This window comes from Myxocyprinus asiaticus, chromosome 10, assembly GCF_019703515.2.
Source record: "Myxocyprinus asiaticus isolate MX2 ecotype Aquarium Trade chromosome 10, UBuf_Myxa_2, whole genome shotgun sequence".
Lineage (NCBI taxonomy): Eukaryota > Metazoa > Chordata > Actinopteri > Cypriniformes > Catostomidae > Myxocyprinus > Myxocyprinus asiaticus.
In genome coordinates, this window is record NC_059353.1 from 52,215,001 (window position 1) to 52,239,334 (window position 24,334).

Below are 24,334 nucleotides of genomic sequence, written 5' to 3' on the forward strand. Positions count from 1 at the left end.
GAGTGCACGCAGAGAGCATACGAGGAGAGAGGGCAAGTGAGATCTTGCACATGCAAAAAATAGATTCATCTTTGCAAGAAGACACATTGCTTTACAAAACTGAGTTCAAGCACATGCAAAAGAACTTTTTGTGTACTCAAAATGTCATCTTGCACATACAAATTCTTAATTTGTGCTCAAAATATCATCTTGCGTGCACAGAACATTTTTGCACGCTCAAAATACAATTTTGCATGCACAGAATTTTGGCACATATATAACTCCATATAACAGCTTCTGTAACTTCTCCCCGCACGCTTGATTTTTGGGGTGAAGCAGTTTGATGCTTAAAACGTTCCACTTAATTCACACAGAAAGCTGCATCGTCTGCGCCGGTAACTGACTGTAAACATTGAGGAACAATCAGAAATGTCTTTGCTGTGAATGAAAATTAAGATTATACTAAAATAAAAGAGGAGTCCAAATGTGTGACTGTAGATTGAGTTTCTTAGACATCCATATTAATACTTTAGATTCACAGGCACTGACTGGATGGATAACCAGCTGTCTTTGACAACTTTAAAGTACATTTAAGCTTCTAAAGTTTAGTTCATGTAACATTTCTTTTAAATCTCTGGGGTAATAGATACAACTCGCCTAAAGGCATCTTTTAAGGAAAATGTGCTTTTTTTCGGGTCACAGATTGAAAAAAAAAACGTACATTTCTTTTTATTTAATATTGATGGACTAACAATATTTGAGTTAAAATAAATAATAACAGAAGGTTGTTTTGATCAAAACACATGTTGTTGTTTTTTTTTTAAAGGTGGCAAGGCGGCCTTACATCCCACACAGAACATCTCAAGTATTCAATAAACAAAAGAATCTCTATTGTGATTGGATCAGTCGATATGAGCCCACTTTAAACATTTATTAAACTTACTAATAAAAAAAAAGTGTTTTATGGGGGTCTGTAGCACCTGCAATAACCACAAATACTAAAAACTTTTGATTTAATCACCTTGTAAAAAAACAAACAAACAAACAACAACAAAAAAAACCAAAAAAACTGGTGTTTAGGAATGTACTGTGGAAGTTTTTGTTGCTATTTAGTGTTTTGGAGAAAATAAAATAATAAGTTATTTTGCAGGGGGCATTTAGCCCTGTTGTACTGCACTTTATATTTTAAGTTAGAGTAAGTTTGGCCGTTTTCAACCTGCAGCTAAATACGGTTCTCACTGCACTCATGCTGCCCTCACGTGCTATCGGAACTATCGTAAATACAAGTTTCCTTCTCAGAAATTACACATGAACGCCCCCTCAAGTTGTTTTACACATTTTTACATTTGACCACAATTCCCCTGGAGACCTCCATGTTTCCTAGTCTCTCCAACAACAAAACCCTTGAACATGACGTACATGTATTTATGCCTTCAGATGTGTGAAGTGGGATTCTGATAGCAGTATTAATCTGGTGTCTCAGTAATCTCGATCTGTTCAAACAGACTTCAGTTATTTACAGAAATAGCCACATTCTGCAACTCCTGGAAGATTCAGACTGTAACAATCACATTAAATCAGTGTAGAGAACTGAACTGAACAGTGACATCACCCTCTTTAGACACTGCAGCTCGTCTGAACCGCTAGAAAACCTCACAAACAGTCTGTGTTTCTCCACTGAACATACATTACAGTCCAGAGAGAGAAACTCTTTCTAAAACAAGTTGAAAGAACAAAGATAAAACATAGTTCTACAGCTCTCTGTCTGTGGTGCTCAATCGCTGGATAATACGCTTATATTCCTTTTGTCAGAAGTAACACGCTGTGGTTATCATGAGTTCAGGAGTGACTCCTGTATACAGTACACACACAGAATGATAATTAAGGGGATTCAGTCACATCTACATAGTCATCAATCCCGAAACTACAGAGTGGATTTGACCTTAATTAAGTCAATTATGTTTCCATCTGATTTAATGACAATCATCATTTCAAAATGCTGGATTGTACTTTTAATCTCCATATTCACACTAACACACGAGTGACATCATTTCAGATCCTGTAATTTCAAACGTCCTGCAGGATGCTCAAGTAATAGAGGAATAAATAACTGCATCCACACTTGATGTATATCACATACTTTAGGGAACACGCTAATGTGTGCATTAACACGTGGCACTTCCTGACAGACTGTCACAGACGCAGTATGCGATGCTTCAGCTGACAGTGTGTGTGGCATCTCTGAGGAACGTGTCAACAATCATCAACTCACCAGAGGACAAACACAGGTGGCATTATCACTTTTCATTCATTTGCACCTTACACACTTTTGAGGCAGATGCAGGTTATTTTTAAAAAGGTGTCAACATTGGTGCTATCCCGCTCTCATACTGCTGCAGCCAGTTCAACATACAACACGACTGCGTGATATTTCATGAGTTCAGCTATAGAGCATTTACAACACAATCTGTATCTGATATCATGATAAAACAACTGTTATTAGCACTGAAATGAGTGAATGACATCTCTCACGTAACTGAAGAATTTCATTGTTTTTACTGAAGACATGACAGAAAGAAATGTACATTCTAGACTACTTCCTGCTGAAAAAATAGCTTAAACCAGCCTAAAGTGGTTTTCTGGTCTTAGCTGGCCACCAAGCTGGTTTTCACTGGTCAGGCTGGTCTACTTTAATGGGTTTACAGGGGTTTTGGACACTTGTCGCCTGATTAGGCTCAGAGACCAGCTGAACCAGTTTAAACCAGCAAACAATCTTGGTGTTAAGTCTTTTTTCTAGCAGGGAATAAACTCAGTATGTGGAGTGGTGGTGGCGTAGTGGACTAAAGCACTGAACTGGTAAGCAGAAGGTTGCTGGTTCGATCCCCACAGCCACCACCATTGTGTCCTTGAGCAAGGCACTTAACTCCAGGTTGCTCCAGGGGGATTGTCCCTGTAATAAGTGCACTGTAAGTCGCTTTGGATAAAAGTGTCTGCCAAATGCATAAGTGTAAATGTAAATGTGAAGCATTAAGCAGTTTACACAAGTGCTGGTTTAAGCATTCCTGTGTGAATGTCTACACTGTTATGTCATTTATTTTAAAGTTATCATTCAAGAACAGAATGTTTAATATTAGGACTCTACAGCCATAAATAATTTGCTGCAACAGAGCACAACAGTGCCCGCCAACTTTTTCAGCCATCTTGGTTCTGGAAGTATTTTCCCATAAATGTTTTCCATATTGATTTCATAAGATCCTTCATAAAAGAGTTGTGAGTCATGAATCAAACCAACCAGCTCTGAGGTGAATCACAACAGTACAAACTTTGATTTGAAGCAAAAAACTATTTAAAAATCAGACAAAAAGACAAAGATACAAGACACTTAACGTCTTTAATGAGGGAATGAACTGCAATCCCATGATGCATTGCAAACGATGTAATCTAATTAAAAATGAAAGACTGATTTAAAGTTGTTGATTATAAGTATAGAAACAATATATTTTAAGTTCATATATATACAAATATATAAGTAGTTTGAGAGTGTAGGGAGAGCGACTCGATTGCATCATGAGAGTGGGCGGAGCTCTTTTGATGTGATTCTCTGATTGGTGGATTTCTCTTCAGGATTATGTATAGTGTAGTTATTCACCAGGAATTCGGCTATTAAAGATTTATATATATATATATATATTTTATGAAGTTGAAATAACGTGGACTGATGTCTTCAACAGAATCATATACCATCGATTAACAACCTCGGAACTCATTGTAGGTCTGTCTTTTAAAAAACAACAACTTTTTTATCCCCTTTTCTCCCAATATGTAATGCCCAATTCCCACTACTTAGTAGGTCCTCGTGGTGGCGCGGTTACTCACCTCAATCCGGGTGACAGAGAACAAGTCTCAGTTGCCTCCGCTTCTGAGACCGTCAATCCACACATCTTATCACGTGACTCGTTGTGCATGACACCGCAGTGACTCTGCATGTGGAGGCTCATGCTACTCTCCACGATCCACGCACAACTCACCACGCGCCCCACCGAGAGCGAGAACCACATTATAGCGACCACGAGGAGGTTACCCCATGTGACTCTACCCTCCCTAGCAACCGGGCCAATTTGGTTGCTTAGGAGACCTGGCTGGAGTCACTCAGCACACCCTGGATTCAAACTCACGACTCCAGGGGTGATAGTCAGCGTCAATGCACACTGAGCTACCCAGGCCCCCCTTGTAGGTCTGTCTTTAAACATTTATATGTTATCATTAATAATAATTTCACCTATGGAGGAAATGAATGGTTCCAGAAGTAAAAATTCCAGACTGTTTTGCTCTGGTTGAAAGAGGCTGAACAAAGGTGGAAAGCAGTCAAATACATTTTATAAAGCAGAGGAAAAATCACTTTCATGATACAAAATAAAAAACAAAAGTTTTTTTTTGTTTTTTTGTAGACAATCAGTACATGCAAATGAGACAGCTAAACTCCGCCCTCAAGCTGTCTGAGAGTGTGTACATGAGTGGGAAAACTGCATAATAAGTAAATTCACAGCTGAAACGTGTTGTGTATGACCTGTGAATTTACAGCAACATTTGTGAGAGGTGAGCAGGCAGAGTCGCACGTGAGGCGTTTCTGTGTCTAGCTGCAATCACTGTCGACTGCAATAACTGCAGTCTAGGACTCTACGGCTCACTGATTAACTGCGCCTGCGGCAGAGAGCTAACCGTGGCTGCACTGCATGAACAGTGTCTGTCAAGTACTTCTGGACCCTTTTCAGGGCTCAGTAATGGATGTGTGTAATCGCAACTTAATTGATGATTTTAAAATGTAAAATTCTTTTAAAACACTTGCCATAAATAACTCTCTAAAGACGGTTTATTTAAGCACATAAACATGTTGGAAAACATTCAGAGCTATTTACATTTCCAGTAAACACAGAACATTCCCCTAACGTTAGTATATGGTTCCCATTTGGGTATATTTTTATTTTATTTTTTGGGATCCAATCCCTAACATTATAGGAATGTTCTCTTTAGGTTCCTTTTTTTATAACCATAAACTAACCTTCACAGAATGTTGCCTTGTAGGTTGATGTGGAACAACGTATAAAATAACTTATCTTTAAAAATTGTGTTGTGGATCCCATTTTATGTTGACTTTGACAACACTGAAATGTAAATGTCATTTTGGGGATTAGAGTGTATATTTCATCACATCACCAAATACTCAGCAAACACAGAACTTTCCCCTAACGTTAGCTTATGGTTCCTGTTTGCTTATTTTTTTGGGAACCAATTTCTAACATTCTAGGAACATTCTCTTTAGGTTCAGTTTTTGTGACCATAAACAAACCTTTCCAGAATGTTTCAGGGAGGTTTCTGTGTGACAACCTGAAAATAACTTTTCTTGTTGAATATTCTGTTGAATATTTGGAAATATGTCAGATTACAGATATATATATATATATAAAAGGGTTGTGAATCCAGTTTTATTTTGGCTTTGACTACTATGAAATTTCACCATCAATTTTGGGATTAGAGTTCATAATTTCATCATATATTTCCATTACTGACAGAATTACCATTATTGATTATGTAATTATGATTTATTATGATTTACGTAAAAAATAGTATATTTCTCTCTAAGAACAACAAATCTTGATTCTGACTGTACAGATATAGACCATTTCAAAGAATATTTGTTGTTTTTGAGAAGTGACGTCTTTGTTCCTAGAATATTTCTGGCTAATTGCGAGAGACGGCTGGATACAGATCTAACAACTGTAGGCACACATTGTATCTCTGGTAAGTGAACGAAATTGCCATCTAAGTTTGATAGGTAGAGTCTAGCCAATTAGTTAAGTCAGAGTGTTTCTTCACATTATGGACCTTATTCACAGTGGTGCCATCTTTGATTTTTGACGGGAATGAAAACGAGGCTGTGAGGGAACTCTTCAAAGGGTTGTTCTGTTGTTGTGAAGTATCTTGGATTGTTTCGCTGATGAAATATTGAAAAATAAAAACACTTTGTCATGCCTTTACTTACAGCTCCACGTTTCTCTCAAATGCTGTAAAATGATGGAGGAGTCTGAGCTTCAAACGGACAGGAAATGAGGTTTGTTTTATTAGCGGTGTGTGTGTGTGCAAGTGCAAGTGAGCGAACCCTCCATGAGGCCACTTTCCTCAACTCAGGAAACTAATCTCCTCGACACACTGTTAATGGATGCCAGAGAGGTGCGAAAGAAAGGAAGGGAGAAAAAAATGGTGTGTGCTGATCTCACCTCCCTCACGAACACTGTCACACTCAAGCGTTCCTCACCTCCAATTAGTGGAACGAAGTTCCTAAATATAGCCGCCCATTACACGGCCAATCAGATCGCAGCGCACGGCGAGAGACTCAAGCACTGAAGAACTTGATTAGCTGCATGAGTGTGTGGAACAAGAGATGAAATTTCAGGAAGTTAGTTGGCCAGAGGGCCTTTTCGGTGACCACCCTGATTGATTACTTCCTGAGATGACTTCACATATGGATCGATGAAGCTTTTGAGCAGCTCTTGCTGCAGATTGTCCCTGTGATTATCAATTGTGTCAGTGATTGTGTCTGAGTTTGAAGGCCAGAGCTGCTGACTGTCAGTGACCTCTGGAGAATTAACTAGTCTCATATCACCAGCATTTGGATGTAATAAGAACATCTAACTGATGGATCAGAGAAGGTCTATTAAACAGACACACCATATCTCCATGGTAATACGAATGTCCTTCTTGCTCCCTTAATCCACCAATTGTCCATTTCTGTCTTTGTTGGGTCTCAAATCCTCTGTCTCAGTTTCTCTTATTGATTTGGCAAACGGAGCATACTGACCATCCATCACCGTCAAAAAGCATCTCCTTGCAACTGTTGCCATGGGCAACTCCACCAGTCCCAGTCTATGCTGCACTGGGGTTCAATCGGCAGGTTGTTCAAAGTGTGTAACTTCTTTAGAAGTCCCTCGACCTGCTGTAAGAACTCTCTTCAAACCATGTCCTTCACGGGCACACACACAGGTAATTAAACGCTGGGCTCCATCTCAAAGCGTCGTCAATGGTGTTTCACAGTGAATGGCCCCTGAAGCTGAAAATGTCCTCACCACTGAAACTCCACCAGCAGGACTCTGAAGGAGACAAATGTGGGTCGCTCTTCAATGGAACTGACATGTGAAAGCCGTGAAGGTTGTTGAGGAGACAGACTGAAACAAATGTGAATAAACACCTTAGTTATAAAACAGCAAAATACCTTCAACTACCTTTTTAGTAGTGTGACAGCAGTTCAGCTGTTTATATAATGGCATGCAGCTTTTCCAGTAACGAACTACAAGGTTTGTCCATCCGCCCTAAAAAGTGTTTGAGATTACAATTAGAGTGTCCCAAACCTGTTGAAATGAGGCTCCCAAAGATATCAGGATGGTCTACTAATTCTTGGTAGATTTTTAAAGTTTGGATCCTTGTATGCTTTATTGTCTAATATTTCCTACAATGCCTTTCTCAAAGGAAAAGGACTTAGAGGGGTCATGATGTGACCATATCACATCATATAAGCAGCACAATATAAATAACTACATGTAAATGTGTATTCATGTGTGCACACAACTGACAATGTCATGAATGTCATAAATGTGGGCCGTTCAGTATGTCCTGTGTGTGTGTGTGTGTGTATGTGTGTGTGCTGGTGTCCCAAAGTAAAGGGTTGTTCTGTCACCACTGCTGCCTGCTGAGATGACATCTGTTATCTGCAGCCGACTGCAGACTGTGTGCCAGAACACCAGCGGCTGCCATGACGAACAGACCATGACCCTACACACACAAACACACACACACACCCTCTGCTTTTCTCCTTATATATGCTTCCCCTGGGAGACATTATCAGGAACCATGGAATGAGTTTTCACAGTTACGCTGACGATACTCAGCTTTATATTTCCTCGAGACCTGACAACATTTCACAATTCTCCAAGTTAGCAGAATGTATCAAGGATATCAAAAATTGGATGGCTAGAAATTTCCTTCCACTCAATACTGACAAAACAGAGAAACTAATTATTGGATCAAAACCTCAAATATACAAATTTACTGTTGATGGATGTACTGTCACATTGTCTTCTACAGCGAAGAACTTAGGTGTTATATTTGAAAATAAAATATCAAAAATAAAACCACATTTCCAATGTTTGTAGAACAGCATTCTTCCACCTCAGAAATATTGCTAAGGTACGACACATGCTCTCTGCTGCTGATGCCGAAAAACTAATTAATGCGTTCATGACCTCAAGATTAGATTATTGTAATGCATTACTGGGAGGATGTCCAGCAAGATCAATAAATAAACTTCAATTGGTTCAAAATGCAGCTGCCAGAGTGCTGATGGGAACCAAGAAATATGATCATATTAGCCCCATTTTATCATTGTTACATTGGCTACCTGTTAAATTTCCTATCAGTTTTAAAATTTGTATTGTTACTTACAAAACATTGAATGGTCTAGCTCCACAGTACTTAAGTGATCTTCTATCTTCTATTGTCGCTGAGTGATGACTACTAACTGCAGCCTGTGTCAAGTCAAGTCACTTTTATTTGCATTGCACCTTTCACAACACACATCATTTCAAAGCAGCTTTACAGAGAATTATGCTTTAACAGAAAAAGCTGTAATATAGACTGTCTCATACACTCGTGTACCTCATTAAACTACAATATCTAGAACCGCTGAGATCAGACCGTGAAAACCTAGCAACAGCACTCAACCGCCACGTGGAATTTAATTATTCCATTTGACGAGAGAACCAGCTTTAATTGGTGTTAGTTACTGCAACTTTATATTTCCAGAGTGGTCTCTATGAAGACAGTAAATAATTGTGGTGAGTATCCAGTGATCATCAGTGCAGAAACAGTGTTGATTTGTGTCGCACCAGTTAAAATACAGATTGTGACATTGTGTTCATGAGAAACGAGCACATCGAACTTCAGTCTCTTACAGTAATTAACAGCTCTGGACTGCAGTCATCTGTTTGACATCAATAATGACATTACAGTGAGAATCTTGAACTTGATCATGATTCGTGCTAGTTATAACACGGTTTAACCTCTTCTACAAAATATAGCTACACAAGAAGTGGGAGTGAAGTTAATAGACCTACTCTAGCTAATCAGTGGTTTAATATTCTATTATAATTTTAACATTGTATTATAAATAGTCATAGGTACAAGCAACATTATGAAACAGATAGTTCTGACTGATCAGCATTGAAAGCCGTTGTATAATGTAGATAAATTGCCACATGAAAGCACATTCACATTCTTACCAATTACAAACAGCCTACAGTTAAACTAATGAACTTGGAAGAATGTATTTATTTACTGATAATTATTGATAGTAACTTTAACTGTTTATTTTATTTGTGCTGGGGTATAGGCAGAGTCTGCTGAAATATGTAAGGGGGCACACATTTGTCACTATACCCAAATTAAATGTAACGCTGTTAAAATTAATTGATATGTTCTGTTGTCACCGTCTGAAGCACAGAGCAATTCATGGTTTTAGACATGCAAAACCCAACTACTGTACCAAACAATCAAAATAAATTTGCATCTTTCTACGTAGTAACAAAATAGATGAAAATAAAACAAACAAACAAAACAAAAACAAAAAACATATCAACTGAAATTTAAGAATTAAAAACAGAGAACTGATGCATCTTAAATTATAGACTAAATATAAAAGAATATCATTTACTTACATGGCTTCTTGCTAGGGGTGCACCGATCAATTGGCCACCGATCTAAATCGCCAATCTTCATCTTAAATCCATGATCGCGATTGGCGGAATCAGGGCCAATCTTTTTTGCTGCATGCAGGGAATCACACATACACTGCTTCTCTAATGAATGAGCGCTTGCTCGTGTGGCCTCTGGAGGGTGAATTGTTGACAGTTCGAAGTATTCACGAATTTAAACTTTCAGACATGCTGTTATTCAGATGAATATTGCCCATTTTCTAGAGTCATTACGGTAGTAAATCTGACTCGCTGCACTGTGAGTACAGAGAGGATAAAAAGACTGCAAATGGCTGAAGTGGGCAGCATAACACACTTCCACCCCCTCATGCCCACGGTTAAATATGGTGGTGGAACTTTCATGTTGTGGGGCTGTTTTATGCCAGAGGTCCTGGACATCTTGTTTGGATACATGGCATCATGGACTCTATCATATACCAACAGATAAAAAATCTAAACATGGCTGCCTCTGCCAGAAAGCTTAAAATGGGCTGTGGTTGGATCTTCTAGCAGGACAATGATCCAAAACAAACATCAAAATCAACACAAAAATAGTTCACTGACCACAAAATCAAGGTACTGCCATGGCCATCCCAGTCTCCTGACCTGAACCCCATAGAACACCTGTGTAGTGAACCGAAGAGAAGAGTCCACCAACATGGACCTCTGAATTTGAAGGATCTAGAGAGTTTATGTATAAAGGAATGGTCTCAGACCCCTTGCCAGGTGTTCTCCAACCTCATTAGGGATTATATGAGAAGACTCAATAAAAAAATGGTAATATTTGTAATATATTTGTTATCTTGTGCCAATAATTGTGCCACACATATATTTGATAAAAATACGTTTTTTTTTCTTTTTTTTAATAAAACTTGAGTTGTGTTTGGAGTTGTTTGATATCTATTGAGGATAGATTTTTGTGAATATTTTGAGTGAAAGACCAAAAGGATAAACAATAAGGATATATTTTTCACAGCCATCTTTTCTCATATTTACCAAGGGTGCCAATATTTTTGGCCACAACTGTATTCGTTCAGTAATCATTTTTATACATCACATTTTTACGCAAGTAGGTTTCAACAAATGAATGTCTTTTATGTGTTTTGAGTAACTAATTAAACCACTAATAAACTACCTTGTTCACAATTGGAACAAGGCTAATTATACTTTATTAAAATCAGCGTGTCTACTAAGAGACTTCAGCAGGGTGTTTAAGCATCATAAGCATTTTCCCTGCAAATGACAACAAAGCACATCATTTTGTGATCTGCTGTGCATGACCATCAAAGTATACAACAAAAGATATCATTATTAGCCTAAAAGTAATTGCAAGTTTTAATATGTCTTGATATCACTTAAATGTCATTATTCACTTTTTCTCTTAATTCATCCAGCCCCTTTCTCTCCTTGTTAAATGAGATTACCGAACTAAACATGTGACATCCCACCTCCACTCCTTCAGTCAGTCAAAAGAGACGCTGTTGCTGGTCCTTGCTCATTCACGAAGCAAATGAGGAAATGGGGCATGTTCATTCAGTGGGTCAAACCAATGAACTGCTCCTCCACAGCCCGCACTCTAATGCTATTGGCTCGCGCTTTAGTCAGTCTTTACAGGTAAGAAACCACCAAAGCAGTGCTGCGTTGCGGCTGCCGCTTTATACAACACCTGGGTGCTGTTTGCAAAGTCACAGATTTTTAGGGGGGCTGAAGCCCTCCTAAATAGGGTCTAACAATGCCTATATTCCTGTTTGTTCATTTGTGTAGCTGAATTAACCACTCTTCTTTAGAAGAATGGATGTGTGCACAGGCCTGAACAAAGAATGGATGAACTTCAGCTGTGTTCCGTCCTCACTGACAGCTGTCTGAGAACTTTTACTGTTCTGTGAATGTGTATTAGCCAGTTCAACTCACTGTCCAATAATTTACAATTATGTTCAAGTTAGAATTTGAAATGAGCCACAATAGTGTAAAAAGGTATGACAGATTATTTATAATCTTTATACGACATATTAATTCATAAAATATTGAATGGCAAAAACATAACTTCAGTCGTAGCACAATGACATTCTGTTATTATTCCCAGGTCAGAAAATTTGTTAGATTTCAGTGCCTGTGTTTGCCTATTTGTGTGAATAAGGAAAAAAGGGGGTCAATATAAAAGGTTTTTAGAAAACAACAATACGTTGCATAATTGTGTCATTAAGGTTGTAAAGGCTGCACTTTGGTAATATGGTTAAAATGCGCTTGATTTTCATATACATTTGGGTGAATTTTACCCAATCATTGGGCTGGAAAACATCAAACTAATCTGGCAACGCTGTATGAGCATTTTGCCACTTCAATACAGGACGGTTTGCCATCCTACCGAGGTAAGGTTCCCCCTAGAGCATGATGGGACAATAGATGTCTTTATCATGGCCAAATTACGGGATACACCAGCTATTACGGAACTGTTGGCAACCCTCATTGGTGGCTTTTATTAAATTGCTTATGTTTTATAACAGTCATAAGCCACTGGAAGCTGCTGTTACAGTGATTTTACCACTGTTAAAGGGGTTTTAGGAATAGAACCTTAGAACTTCCCCTGACTCCTGCTGTAAAGTGTGGCCTCAAGTGTTTTTTTTTAAATTTATTTGTATTAAAATGCAATATTACATGGAATGGTAAACATCCCAGATTACATTTCAATAAGTTACATATGCCGATTGACAAAGGTGGGTTAGGCCTACCCAAGATTTTGTTTTATTATTATGCATTCAGTCTCAGACATTTGGCTCTTTGGTCGCTTCCACCTGAGAGAGCCCCTCCCTAGTTTTGTATTGAACAGGAAGTTCTTGCCCCTATTTTGCCATTGCAAAGCCTTTCCATCATACTAACCGGAGAAGTTAAATTACACCCCGTTATCTCGCATTTACACTCAGTATGGACAAAAGTGTCCAGAGTGTTTAATTCTGACATTTATTTAAATGTTGCCTCAAGCATATGGCTGAACCGTAAATTATGTATTAATAAGTCCCCTTTCTGCTGGTCAGAGTGGATTGTGAGGGGGATTACTACACTCGGTGACCTGTATGAGAGTGGAGTGTTGAGATCTTTTGAAAATTTGGTTCAACATTTTGGGATTCCCCGATCTCAGTTCTATAAATATTTACAGCTGCGCCACCTGCTCTCTACTATTTCTGGGAGTAGCACACACCCATCTAAAGTGGCAGATACTCTGGGAGTGGTGATTACTGCTTTCAGAAAAGGTCATGAGGCATCAGTGTATTAGAATTTTAGTTGAGGGTTCAGAGTTTTATGTGTGATGTATTGGACACTCAAATGTAATTTTTGACTGTATTTTAGGCGATGGGGCGGTCATTAATATAGGGGATAAATATAAAATAAACTGGGTCCTAGCCAGTGTTATGATCGGCAGGCAGGTCATCCTTAGGGGATGGAGGTCGGCTGGAGCACCCTCATTTCGGGAGTGGTGCATAGAGATGGGAAGGGTGGTGGCATTCGAAAAAATGTCATATAGGGTAACTTGGAAATGTTAAGGCAGGGAAACTTGGAATTGTTTCATGGAAAATGGGGCAGCTATTTGGCAAATTTGGAGGGCTCTCGGGGAGGGGAAGTGGAGAAAGATGTGTAGTTTTAAATGTGTGTGATTATTATTTTTATTTTATTTTATATATATATATATATATATATATATATATATATATATATATATATATATATATATATATAAACGTCCCTTTTTCAAGACACTGTATTTTAAAGATAATTTTGTAAAAATCCAAATAACTTTACAGATCTTTATTGTAAAGGGTTTAAACAATGTTTTCCATGCTTGTTCAATGAACAATAAACAACTAATGAACATGCACCTGTGGAACGGTCGTTAAGACACTAACAGCTTACAGACGGTAGGCAATTAAGGTCACAGTTATAAAAACTTAGGACACTAAAGAGACCTTTCTACTGACTCTGAAAAACACCAAAAGAAAGATGCCCAGGGTCTCTGCTCATCTGCGTGAACGTGCCTTAGGCATGCTGCATGGAGGCATGAGGACTGCAGATGTGGCCAGGGCAATAAACTGCAATGTCCGTACTGTGAGATGCCTTAGACAGCGCTATAGGGAGACAGGAAGGACAGCTGATCGTCCTCACAGTGACAGACCACATGTATCAACACCTGCACAGGATCGGTACATCTGAATATCACACCTGTGGGACAGGTACAGGATGGCAACAACAACTGCCCGAGTTACACCAGGAATGCACAATCCCTCCATCAGTGCTCAGACTGTCTGCAATAGTCTGAGAGAGGCTGGACTGAGGGCTTGTAGGCCTGTTGTAAGACAGATCCTTACCAGACATCACCGGCAACAACGTCGCCTATGGGCACAAACCTGCTCTTCACTGACGAGTCGTGGTTTTGTCTCACCAGGGGTGATGATCGGACTCACGTTTATCATCGAAGGAATGAGCGTTACACCGAGACCTGTACTCTGGAGCTGGGTCGATTTGAAGGTGGAGGGTCCGTCATGGTCTGGGGTGATGTGTCACAGCATTATCGGACTGAGCTTGTTGACATTGCAGGCAATCTCAATTATGGGGGTTAACAGTTGATTCGGTGTATATATGTTTGCTTTTATGTTTCATGTGTCTGAATCAAAAGAAGTGTTAATCATAAAAAATGCAATATTACATGTAATATGTAATATTAAATGGGATATTATAAATGGTTAACAAACTGAATGAAAGAGTGACTGATACTATTATATCAAACGGCCGACCTCAGTACAACATAAAACAAGCCGACTATGAAATAAAAATAAATTTCCTTTGCAACCGTAGAACATTAATGTTTCAAGGCTACTCGTGATGTTTTTCATTCAGACGAGACTCAGTCAACATTTCTGTTTGTGTTCAGGTCAGTCACTGTCAGACACCCGTTTAATCTATAGTCGAGGCGTCTTCAATCCCTCCTCCTCATATTAAAGACCCTTCACCTGAATCTTTGTGGCCTGCATGCTGCGTGATGAAGTTTGACTTCTAAGAGCTCAATGTTGAGACATATTATAACAGAAGTGACATCTATTCACAGATGCCAAAGTTGAGCATCTGAATACTCGTTCTGACCTTTAACCTGAATCCAATCTAGCAGCTCTGAAATGAAAGACCAGCACAATCCGGATGTTTCTTCCTCTGATTTACACTCAAGAATACTGCAGCTTTAAAGATGTTTTATAAGTGTAAGGAAAGAGAATAATTCAATCTAACCTTGAACAACACAGATTCATCTGTTCACTGGATATAACATGTTTTCAACAAACAACAAATAACATGCCAGCAGAGTGCAAAATGTAAACCCCTAACATCTCAACAGGGTTTTCAAATGTTTAAGTCACAAAAAAATTTAAATTAGGAATTAGTCAGGCCGCATTTCACCAACTGGTAAACAGACACTTATAAACGGAAATTCTGTTCACCTGAGGAGGTAAACATAGTACAGGGCCCTGTAGAGGACAGGGCGAGAATTGTTTTTTCTGAAATAGTTTTGCATTACCTCGCAATAAATTGACCATGATTTTACTACAGTAACCATATTTTAACCTTGATCTTCGTAGTAAAACCATAGCAATAATACAGAAAAACAAAAACTATGGTATGGTATTAAAAATCATAATTTTGTGGTTATTTTGATTTTTCTACAAAGACCATGGTATTTGTAGTAAAACTACAGTAACCACAAGATATAATCAATGAATATAATTAATATACTGTATTAAAACCATGGTTTCCACCAAAAAAACATGGTTACTTAACTTTCTTTTCATAGTTACTATAATATTACTATAATAAAAGACAATCATGGCACAATATTACTATAGAAAAAACGTTTTCTGCCAAAAACTATCCCCACCGCCCGACTCAGGCCGGGGTGGCATCCGGCCTGCCTAACACTCCCCCCCCCATTCCTGGAAAGGAAGTCGGCGACAGCCATCTGCGCCCCCGGTCTGTGGACCACCTTGAACTTAAACGGCTGAAGAGCCAGATACCAACGGGTGATCCGGGCATTGGTATCTTTCATGCGGTGGAGCCCCTGGAGTGGGGCGTGATTGGAACAGAGAGTGAAGGCCCGCCCCAACAGGTAGTATCGGAGAGTGAGGACCGCCCACTTGATGGCGAGACACTCCTTTTCTATGGTGCTGTACTTAGTTTCCCTCAACGAGAGCTTACGGCTAATGTACAGCACCGGGTGCTCCTCCCCCTCCACCACCTGCGAGAGTACGGCCCCCAGCCCCCTGTCTGAAGCATCTGTCTGTAAAACAAAAGGGAGAGAGAAGTCAGGTGAATGTAAAAGCGCCCCCCCGCAAAGTGCAGCTTTAACTTGCGTGAACGCCCGCTGACACTGCTCCGTCCACTGGACTGGATCTGGAGCTCCCTTTTTAGTGAGATCAGTCAGCGGGCTGGTGACATCCGAATAATTAGGCACGAACCTTCTATAATAGCCAGCCAGCCCCAGGAACTGTCTCACCCCCTTTTTGGTCTTGGGTCTCGGGCAGGTCACAATCGCCGCTGTTTTATCAATTTGGGGACGCACCTGCCCGTGGCCCAAGTGGAACCCCAGATACCGTACCTCCACCCATCCAATCGCGCACTTCTTTGGGTTCGCTGTGAGTCCCGCTCGGTGCAGCAATCTCAGAACCGCCCTCAGATGTTGCATGTGCCGCTGCCAATCATTGCTATAAATGATGATATCATCTAAATAGGCAGCGGCGTAGGCTGAATGCGGTCTGAGGATTCGGTCCATGAGACGCTGAAACGTAGCCAGGGCCCCAAACAAACCGAACGGAAGTGTCACAAATTGGTGTAATCCAAACGGTGTGGAGAAGGCGGTTTTCTCACGGGAGATTGGTGTCAAGGGGATCTGCCAATAACCCTTCGTCAAATCTAATGTCGAGTAAAATCGAGCAGTGCCCAACCGATCGAGCAACTCATCAACGCGAGGCATTGGATATGCATGAAATTTAGACACCGCGTTGACTTTTCTATAATCCACACAGAATCGTACAGACCCGTCGCTCTTAGGCACTAGAACAACTGGGCTGGACCAATCACTGTGGGATTCTTCTATTACCCCCATATCGAGCATTGCATCCAATTCTTCCCGAACAATTTTTTTCTTATGTTCGGGTAATCGATTGGGGCGGCTACGTACCATGAACCCTGGCTCGGTCTTGATGTGGTGGTGGATGAGGTTCGTATGTCCTGGTAGAGGGGAGAACACGTCCGCAAACTCCTGTTGCAAACTAGCAACCTCCACGAGTTGACTCGGTGAGAGGTGGTCTCCGCAAGTGACCGGGGTGAACTGTTTATGTTTTGAACTCACCTCCGGTCCGAGCTCCGCCTTCTCGGGAACTACCGTAGCCAACGTCACGGGAACCGCCTCCCTCCACAATTTCAGGAGATTGAGGTGGTATATTTGACGTGCGTCCCCTCTATCGGTTCGTTTAACCTCATAATCGAGATCTCCCACTCGTCGTGTGACCTCAAAGGGTCCTTGCCACTTGGCGAGTAATTTAGAGCTCGATGTGGGAAGCAATACAAGCACTTTATCTCCCGGTGCAAATTCCCTTAGCTGAGCTCCCCTGTCATACAGTCGGCGCTATCGTTCTTGGGCTTGGAGCAAATTCTCCTGGGTTAGCTGTCCCAAAGTGTGGAGTTTTGCTCTAAGATCAAGTACGTATTGAATTTCATTTTTGCTGTTTGAAGGTCCCTCCTCCCAGGCCTCTCGCAATACATCAAGCACGCCGCGTGGGCATCGCCCATACAGCAGCTCGAATGGGGAGAAACCAGTGGAGGCTTGCAGGACCTCTCGTACTGCAAATAACAGGGGGTCGAGCCATTTATCCCAATTTCTAGCATCGTCGTGCACGAACTTACGAATCATGTTTTTGAGGGTTTTATTAAATCGTTCTACCAGTCCATCCATTTGAGGATGGTATACGCTGGTGCGAATCGATTTAATATTTAACAACTCATACAGTTCGCGTATTGTCCGTGACATAAACGTTGTGCCCTGATCGGTGAGGATTTCTTTCGGAATCCCCACCCGGGAGATTATTTTGAAGAGTGCCTCCGCAACACTGCGTGCTGAGATGTTGCGAAGAGGCACTGCTTCCGGATATCGCGTTGCATAGTCCACTAGGACCAATACAAAGCTGACCGTTCTAATGGCCCGACGAGGTCCATTCCAATTCTCTCAAAGGGGACCTCGATCAAAGGGAGAGGGCGCAATGGCTCTTTTGGGGTGGCCGGTGGGTTAACCAATTGGCATTCGCGGCATGCCGCACACCGCCTGCGGACATCGCCGCCAATGCCTGGCCAATAGAAACGGGCTATTAGATGGTTCAATGTTTTCCTTTCTCCTAGATGACCCGCCATGGGATTATAATGAGCCCGACGGCTCCTTGGAATCAAATTCCCGACGGCTCCTTGGAATCAAAAGTTGGGTTATATCCTCTTTAGTTTGAGTGTCCTGTGTCACTCTATACAACCGCTCATTTATAATCGCAAAATAGGGGTATGAAAGGGCGATGTCCGGCTGGAGTCGTTGACCATCGATGACTCTCACTTGGTCGAAGGCATGTTTGAGGGTTTCATCTCGCGACTGCTCCAAAGGGAAATCCCCCTCAGGGAATTCCCTGAGAAGGGGAGGGGCTGCAGCCTCTCCCCCTGTCTCGTCATTATGACGTGGAGCTGTCGAGGAAGGCCCCGGCTCCGCCTCCCCTGCCAGAGCATCGCACATCACACATCTCCCTATTTTCGTACAGGACCCATCTGCGCAAATTCCCTTTAATAAAACTTTGAAATCAGGCCAATCAGTCCCCAAAATCAGTGGATGGGTGAGGCAGGAACTAACCGCGGCCTCCACTCTATGCTTTTTTCCCCGGAATTTATCGTCAGGGTCACCACCGGATACTTGTGAATATCCCCGTGAACACATTTCACCTTCACCATTTTAGTTGTGACCAATGCCTCGGGTTGAACCAAGCGTTGGTGAATAATGGTTTGATTACACCCGGTGTCCACCAATACTTGGTGAGTACCCCCCTTGACACTTACCGGTATCCGGTACACTCCGGCCCGGTCAGGAGCAGCCTGTGGGAGGTCAGAGACCCGCACCACCGTCCCCAGCTCCATCAGAGGGCACTGATCTCGGAAGTGGCTCGGGTCTCCGCACCTCCAGCAGGCCGGACCAGACGCTACGCCCGCACTTGCGTCGGCGGGCGCCCCCCCCTGAGGGGGAGAGCGGCGGGGCATTGGAGTAGGGGAAGGTGTCACCTCCCACACCCAGGGAACTGGTCTCAGCGGCTGAAGTCCTCCTCGTCTGCGTGGGGCAGGAACGGGACCTGGAGAGAGAGCAGAATGAGAGGAGAGAGGGGAGGGGGAAGAGACAGAGAGAGGAGAGGAAATGTAGGAGGGCTCTTCCGCCCTCGGAATTACCGCCATGTGGTCCTCCGCAAGCTGGACAGCTTCCTCCAAAGACGCCGGGCGGTGGCACTGGACCCACTCCGCCATCCCTTTTGGCAGTCGATGTGTGAATTGCTCCAGTACCACCTGATCGATAATTCCATCTACGTCGCGGTCCCCCGCTAGCAGCCATCTTCGGCAGGCGTCACGGAGCCGCTGGGCGAAGGCAAACGGGCGGTCGGAGCTCTCCAACTTCAAGCTCCGGAAGAGTTGATGATTTTCCTCCGGAGTGCGAACAACCCGTTGCAAGATGGCTCTCTTTAAATCTCCATAGGCCAGGAGGCTCGTCACTGGCAGTTGTTGAGCCGCGAGCTGGGCTTCCCTGGACAATAGTGGGATCAGTTGGGCCACCCATTGGCCGAGCGGCCAGCCCCAGATCTCGGTGGTCCGCTCAAACAAATCCAGGAAGGCCTCGGGGTCATCCGCCGCCCCCATCTTCTGTAATGTGGGCGGGGGTAATGGCGCGGGAGTGTCCAGGGTCGCGGCTGAGGATGCCTCCTTGCTGAGGAGGCTCCGGATCGCCTGCCGGTCCTCAGCTTGAGCGTGCAGGAGCTCGACAAACCGGCGATCTTGATCTTGTTGGAGCTCAAGCAGTGTCTGCTGATGGCTCTGATGTAGGCCAGTGAGGGCTTGGAGGATCTCCGCCAACTGGGAGGACTCTACGGGACGACTTCCATCCATCTTCAACCCAAACTTCAATTCCTGGGTTTCGGTACCAGTGTAAAGAGGAAACGAGAAGCAGCTTTCCTGGTTCAGGTAAGGATTTATTTTCTCTGACTGCAGAACAATTACAGTCTTACAGTCTTGTGTTATGTATTAAGTTAATCCACTATCACACACCGCTTCACAAAATAAACTCTCATTATTTATGATAAAAACTCTTTGCTTCTGGTTCGGGTCTGTTGTGCCCAGGCTCTCTCCCTTCTATTTGCGGTGTGTCTCTATTTATGCCGCTCTCCCCGTGCTCACTGAAATTAGAGACAGGTGTTAGACATAATTTAGCTCAGGTGTAAGCGCCCTTACCGCTTTCTCTCTCTCCGGAGAGATGCTTGACCACGCCCCCGCTGCCACACTATGGTTACTACAGTCTATTGGTAGTACTTTATTACAAGGATACATTTGTTAACATTAGAAAATGCATCAGGTATCATTAACTAACAATGTACAAAAAGTTTTACAGTATTTATTCATCTTTGTTAATGTTCGTTAATAAAAATAAAATTTTCATTATTAATGTTAGTTCATAGTAGGCTACATTAACTAATGTAAACATATCAAACTTTTGATTTTAAAACTCACATGTTGAAATAAACATTAATCAAGATTAATAAATGCTGTAAAAGTATTATTCATTGTTAATTCATGTTATGTTTTTCATGTTAACTATAAGTTTTGCATTCCCTCGCAGTAGTTTTGCGGTTCCTTGTTATAAGTTTTGTGTTCCCTCGCAATAAGTTTTACGTTCCCTCGCAATAAGTTTTGTGTTCCCTCGCTATAAGTTTTACATTCCCTCGCAACTGTTTGCGTTCCCTCGCAATACGTTTTGCAATGTCCACCTGGGTGGTCCAGGAGCACCACCTTTGGCTCAACCTGGTCGAGATGGGAGAGGCCAACAAGGCACGGTTCCTTGGCGCCCCATTTCCCAGGCTGGCCTGTTCAGCGACAACATTGAGGACTTTGCCCAGCAGTTCTCGGCAGTGAAGCAGCAGACGGAGGCTATCCGGCACATCCTGCCCTGGCACGGCTCAAGATCCTGCACCCTGTCTGCATGTCGCCAAGGGCGTCCCCCTGTGGTGACTGCACCGGCTCTGCCGCAGCCCGCCCCTTCGGCCCGGCCCCGGCGTGGAGCCCACCGCATGAAGCAGATGCCACCCATCTCACGGCCGCCGCCAAGAACCTGCAAAAGGCTTCGAAGCGCCCCTGAGATGGGCAACCCAGGGACGACGAAACCTACTGCTCTGGAGCTGGTAAGCAGACCACTCCATCCCCCGGTGGAGGGCCGGGAGGAGAATCTTTTGTTACCTTTTCATTTAATTTCGCCGCATGCCCAAGTGGCTGGAGTTCAGTAAGAGTGGTTTCTTTGTTCCCTGGGTCACATACCCGTTGTGCACGGCCATCATCATGACCACCGTCCACCATTCCACTTTGGCAGGTTTGGCGCTCCAGCGGCGGTCTACCCGCCCCTGCGCGCCCAGCAGTGGCACAAATCTGCCCCCGATGTGACGGTCTCCACGGGTCACGAGGACAGGCCTCTTCCTCCCCCATCCTAGACTGTTCCGGGGGTGGTCACAAGGAGCCAGGTAAGTGCTTCGATGTCCCTGAACTCAGCATGGCCACGACACAGCATGGTACCTCAGGCTCTGCCCTGCCGCGAGGCCCCTCCCACCAGTACGTCCAAAGAAATTGTCCCCTTGGTCCCCCTCGCCCGGAGCTTGGACGCGTGGCTTGTGCTTTCCAACCCATCACGATGGCTGGTCAGGACTGTCCGACTCGGCTACACGATTCAGTTCCTTAAGTCACTGCTAGCCACTCACATCCCGGGAGACCTCAACACTGCAGCGGACGTGCTGTCATGGCAGGTTACCCTCAGGGGAGAGTGGAGACTCCACCCTCAGGTGGTCCAGCTGATTTGGAGTCGATTCGGGCAGGCACAGGTAGATCTGTTCGCTTCCCAAGAATCCTCCCACTGCCAGCTCTGGTACGCCCTGACTGAAGCACCTCTCGGTATAGACGTGCTAGCACACAGCTGGCCCCCTGGACTATGCAAATATGCGTTTCCTCCAGTGAGCCTACTTGCACAGACCCTGTGCAAGGTCAGGGAGGATGAGGAGAAGGTCATCCTGGTAGCACCCTACCTCACCCAGAAGTGGTTCTCGGACCTCACACTCGGACCTCACGCTCCTCGTGACAGCCCCCTGGCGAATTCCCCTGAGGAAGGACCTTCTTTCTCAGGGACGGGGCACCATCTGGCACCCATGACCAGACCTCTGGAATCTCCATGTCTGGCCCCTGGATGGGACGCGGAAGACTTAAGTGGCCTACCACCCGTGCTCAGGCTACGGCCCCCTCCACGAGGCGCCTGTATGCCTTGAAGTGGCGTCTGTTTGCTAAGTGGTGTTCTTACCAACGCAAAGACCCCCAGAGATGCGCAGTCGGATTGGTGCTTTCCTTCCTGCAGGAGAGGTTGGAAGGGCGGCAGTCCCCCCACCTTGAAGGTGTATGTAGCTGCTATAGCGGCACACCATGACACAGTGGACAGTAAGTCCTTAGGGAAGCATGACCTGATCATCAGGTTCCTGAGACGCGCCAGGAGGTTGAATCCATTCAGGCCGCGCCTTATTCCCTCATGGGACCTCTCTGTAGTTCTTCAGGGTCTACGGAGAGCCCCCTTTGAGCCCCTGCAGTCAGCTGAGCTTAAGGCACTCTCTCTGAAGACTGCCCTCCTGACTGCGCTCACTTCCATCAAGAGGGTAGGAGACCTGCAAGCGTTCTCTGTCAGCGAAACGTTCCATCAGGGAACAGAGGTTACGCAAGTAACCAGGACGTTTTACTATAGTAATATTGTAACTATGGTTTTACTATGAATATCAAGGTTAAAATATGTTTATTTTAGTAAAATCATGATACATTTATTGCAAGGGAATGCAAAACTATTTCAGAAAAAAAATTCCCACCCTGTCCTCTGAGGGGCTCCGTAGTTTTACAATAGCAATATTGTAGTAACTTTTAAAAGTAAGTAAAGTTTTTTTTTTTGGCAGAAACCATGGTTTAAATACAGTATACTGTATCCATATAGTAACCATGGTTGTACTATAGTTGAACTGTGGTAATTTGTGTGGTATTTGTAGTCAAATCAAAATAACCACAAAATTATGATTTTTATTACCATAGTTTTTGTTTTCCTGCATTATTCTGATGGTTTTATTATGAATATCAAGGTTAAAATATGGTTACTATAATAAAACCATAGTAAATTTATTGCGAGGGAACACAAATCTATTGCAAAAAAAAAAAAAAAAATCCTGCCCTGTCCTCTGAGGGGCTCCGTACCGTACGAACCATAGCAACAGTACGCTGCTTGAACACTTTTTGTTTATTTTTGTCATAATTAATGGACGAAACATTGACAAAATATAAATACTGACTTACACATCACAAATATTTCACAAAAACATTTTTGTTTTGTTTAAAATGTCTTTTAGATAGATAGTTGATATTTGGCTGTCTGTGGCACCAAAAGACGTTAGACGACCCACAACAGAATGTGCCACAATATTTCCTATAGAAATTCCTTTATCTAAAGCCGACTATCTAAATCTGTTTGGATTATTCACAGACTGCATGTCAGTTCCATTTCAGAAGAGCAGTGAATGTCAATGAACTCAATACACAAAGCAATAAACATCAGTTATTTAGTTTAACTATTAGAGAAAGTCTCCTGAAACTTCTGCTAATGACATGCTATTGTTAAAGTTAAGCGTGTCACAGCGCACAAGTCTGGGAGACACTGAGAAATGCCGGAGAAAGTATCGCTTTCACAGTCTGTACAGCTGATGTGTCAATGGCAGCAGAAATATACAGCGAAGACTTTCACATGTGCTTTAACAACCTGGCAGCTGCAAGATATCTGATTGGATGGCCCTTATCGTCGTGGTGACAATGTCTGCATTATATTTTTAACCTGTGCAGCGAAGATGGCACGCGGTTTGGTGTCAATCACAAAGTTAGACTCGCGGTGGTTGATGAGGCCTCAGTGTTGCGTGTCAATGTGTGTGTCAGCGTTCACCGTTGACATTCTCCTTAGATGACCGACAAAAGCAAAAGTTTCTGCTGGAGAAAAACTGTGAAACTTCCTTCACCAGCAGCAGCTCACAGCCACATGAACACTCAAATTAACACCTCATTCACATCACTGAGTCTGTTTCTACAACAACAGGCTTTATATTTCAGAAGGTTACTTTCATCACATGAACACAGCTGATCAATTAATCGAAAAAATAACAGAAAAAGTGAAAAGTGTTAATTAC